The sequence below is a fragment of the Tupaia chinensis genome, unplaced genomic scaffold (genome assembly GCF_000334495.1).
Source record: "Tupaia chinensis unplaced genomic scaffold, TupChi_1.0 Scaffold000426_1, whole genome shotgun sequence".
NCBI lineage: Eukaryota > Metazoa > Chordata > Mammalia > Scandentia > Tupaiidae > Tupaia > Tupaia belangeri.
The window spans coordinates 2,015,175-2,019,261 of NW_006159931.1; the positions used below are offsets into that span (position 1 = coordinate 2,015,175).

The window sequence follows — 4,087 nt, forward strand, 5'->3', positions numbered from 1 at the left end:
GGGTGTCGGCCACCCGGCAGGCGTGTGAAGTAGAAGGGGCTGCCTCGGGTGTGAATGCAGCGCCAGGTATGAGCTCAGCAGGTGTGGGGCATGGGGCATAGGGCACCCGGGGTCAGGAGCCAGCCAGGGAGTTTCGCTACGTCAGGAGGTGTGAGAGACACAGGCCTGGGCAGAGAAGCATAAGCCTTTTCCCAGGGAAGCTACTTCCTGGACAGGGCTCAGTTCCACCAGGCACCTGCCAGGCAGAAGCCTTGGACCACTCCTGCAATCTGCCCCTTTCCCATGGACAAGCGAGCGCGAAGGAGGGGAGTCTACAAGCTATGCAGGTACCTCCACTTCTCCATCTAGAAAATGGAAACATCAACCACACCCACCCTCGAGGTCATGACAAGGAATAAATGAGATCATATAGCAAAGCATCCAGAACTGGGACTAGCAGATGGCCTAATGGTTACGTTGCTGAACACTCACATGGCCAAAAATGAGACCCAGCAGCTTAAAACTCACATCGAGTGATTGTGCATGCTTGTCAAAGATCTCAGAAGAGAATGGACTGCAACATGGCCATCTCCCCGAGGGGTGATTTCTTACTATTTTTTTAAAACATTATTTTATTTAACCTTATTTTAATTTGACCAGAGTGGGACAGAGAGAGCAAGAAAGAGGGAAAGTGAGAAAGCATGCCGCCAGCTCTGTGAGAGCCCAGCACCCTTAACCATCACACCACCTGCCCCCCCACCTTATTTCTCACTCTCACTATGGCTCTCTCTGACCCCTACCCTTCCTTCCCCTCTCCCATAAGGGAATGGCCCTAAGGCAAAAAATGCTTTTAAAAGAAAAGAAAAGAAAAGAAAACAAAAGAAAAGAAAAGAAAAAAGCAATAGTGCCTTTTGAACTATAGTTCAAACTACCCACCTTCAATGGGGGAAGGAAGAAAATGTTAAAAGGTTAAGTGGAACCACAAACCCTCTACTTCATAAATATGTACAGACTATTATTCATATTTAAATAAACACTTTTACTATGAACAAGTTTTCTTTTTTAAAATTTTTTGCCAGATGACACACGCAAGAAAAAGTAAGAAAGCTTCCCACCATGGGGCATGGCCACATCACAACCCTCTCTACTTCTCACCCTTTCAGGATTTTAGGCACACACTAAGGGCCCTGCATGCCTTTCAACCAGTAGGCCATGTGTGATCCAGCTGCCCTAATCACCATACCACTGGCTGGCCCATAAAAAGCCTTATTTGAATGATTATCCAATGGAAGTATAAAACTTTAAAAATACTGCTATTGGGACCAGCAGTTAGCATAATGGCTATGTCGCTGAACTCCCATGTAGTCGACCACGATGAGTCCTGGACCCAGTGGTTTAAACTCACGCCAGGCCTGTGTGCATGCGTGCCTAAGATCCCAAGAGGAGAAAAGAGAAGGGACTGCGGTGTGGCCATCCCCCCGGGGGGTGATTTCTCGCTTTCTATCTCTCTGTCTCTGTCCTTCTGGTGAGTGCACATGTCCTACAGCAAAAACCTCTTCAAAAAAAAAAAAAAAAAGAAGAAGAAGAAAGAAAAAAAGATCAACTCTTAAGATATCAGTATGCAACACACATGCATAAATAAGGATGTTCACACTGAATTATAAAATAATGAATGGGAAACTAAGTATCAATGATATTGGTTAGTAAGTTGTGATGCACCTTTACAATTGGAGTACTATGCAGCTAATGAAAAGGATTCTGTGCATCTACACTTGATGACATTACTAAATAGGAAAACAAACAAACAAAACAAAGCATAGGGTCAGCAGGTGGCGCTGTGGCTGGGGCACTGGACTTCCACATGGCCGACTAGTTTAAGTACTAGACCTGGCAATGTGCTTTCTCACTTACCCTCTATCTGCCTCTGATCCATTTTTTTCCCAAATAATAAAAAACTAAATAATTCTTCAAAAAAAAAAAAAAAGACAAAATGAAGACTTTTTAAAAGACTAAACATTATAGTTCACATTTGTGAGCAATTATGCAGAAATCTTTTAAGCTATCAAAGGCTATTCTGTAAAGAGAGAAGATTAAAGATGTCAGGACTTTATTTCCTCTTCCTTTGTAACTGTTAAGAGACATACTTGACTTCGCCTATCAGCAGGCTTGTAGTGAAAATGTACTTTCACGTACATACTCTGTATGATATTGTATTATCACTATATTAACTTCACTTTTCCACAAACAGGAAAAGCGCTTGTCAGGAACATAAGAAACTAACACCAAAATGAAAATGACCGTATTTTCAATATGTTTCTTCCATACTCCAATGATAATGTCTTTTTGGTAATGATTTTATATTGAAAAATTTGTGAGTTATCTTGGTAAGAGTATGTAACAAATACTATGACTTTTTAACCTGATTCCAAAGTCACAATAATCCAGGAGTTAACAAAGCCTTACATAGCTTGAAAATATGAATTTAAGCGAACTCTCCCACTGAATTACCCTCCCTTCTCAATAGTGGAGAAATGAGATAGTCTTGCTTGGCAGCAGAGTTCACAAAACTGATAAGCCTATGCCCTCAGAATAAACCACGTGCCAACTATCAGGGACCTGCAAGAATACACTATAACTTAAAATGATCAAATACGGTGGGGGATCCAAGCGCTGAGTCATTTTTGGCCCCCTATATAAAGAAAATCAGTTCTACCAGGAATAGCATTCAAATGACAAAGAAATGAGTATAAAATTTCACTTCGGAATTCCTCGCAAGTTAGGCACTATTCCAAGGATGAAGTCTCCTATATCCATCAGCAAATAATGTCCACAAGAATGATAAGAATGAAATAGCTACACTCACAGACAAGAAAACTGGACATTTTTATCAAAGTTATCTGTTTAGCAAGAGACAGGAAGCAACTATATATACAAATGATGGGACCACTAATCTTGAAAAGTATTTTACAGATGCAGAGACATGAGTGGGGAAAGTCATTCCTCTCCAGGATAAATACTTTGTTCCCATCTGGCCTCTTGTGAGAAACATCAACCGCATCCTAGCTAGATGAACAGCAAGTTTTGCCTTAAGAGTCAAGAACCAAGAGTTCCCTACTTTACCAACTCATTATAAAGTCATTAAATTAGGCTGCAAGGACTGTCAACTACAATATTAGGCTGCGTGCTAAAAAGCAGGGTTCTTGATCCTACTAAAACTCTGCGAAGTTACACAAGTCACCTTTTCTAGTATTCATTTCTTATCCTTTCGGTGGAAGCAATCATACTCACTATTTAAAACTGCTTCCTTCTCTAAGGGTCTACCTTTGACCTACAGCTCAAATGCACTGCTGGGTTTTTTGTTGTTTTTTTTTTTGCCTTTTTTTGGTGGGGAGTATGTGGAGGCTGTCCTTCAATGTCAGTATATTATTACAACGTCTAATAGCATAAACGGTTAAAATTGTGCTCTCCACATTCAACACATGGGAAGGTAGGAAGAAGTGCATCCCATCCTGGCTTGTACTATACTGCACAACGACGCTGAACAGGTTACCTGGAAATCACCCAGAGGACGGACTCCAGGTGACTAAAACTGCAAAGCTTTCAGATGACCTGATACAATGATGGTGTTACACACACGCGCAAAGATAAAAGTAGGCAGAGTATTTGGATGTTCGGCCTTTTGTTGGCTTTGCCTCCAGTGTTTAAACAGATCTCTGTACTTCAAAAACGTAACGTGTCCTAACTACAGTTTTAGGCTGTTTATGTCAGAGTTTTCGCACGCTGGGGGGTGGGTGGAGAATGATGATTTCGATGCAATTGTTTCGGTTAATAGCTAAATTCCTCTGGACCTTAAAAGGGAAAGCAAGCAAGTCTGGAACCCCCGAGTCTGTGTTAAGGGTTTCAAACTCAGCCTCTACGGGGGCGACGTTTTGCTGTAAATACTAAAGCGAGTTTTCCATACTGCCTTCTAAGTGGTGCCCCCGGGACCCTGGGGGGCCTCGGTTTTGGCCAAAGCAGGAAATAGAGGAGATGGCGGGAGCGTCGGCCGACAGCGGAAGTTTGCCTGGTGCCTACTTTGAAGTGTTTGAATGGGCCGAGCCTCGCTCTC

The 4,087-nt window shown here is 42.3% G+C and overlaps 1 protein-coding gene across 1 annotated transcript in view; it reads right to left on the bottom strand.

Moving 5' to 3' along the window:
• The window catches only part of DHX15 (DEAH-box helicase 15), a 48,269-nt gene that overhangs the window by 43,486 nt on the left and 696 nt on the right, over positions 1 to 4,087 (bottom strand). The window lies entirely within an intron of this gene.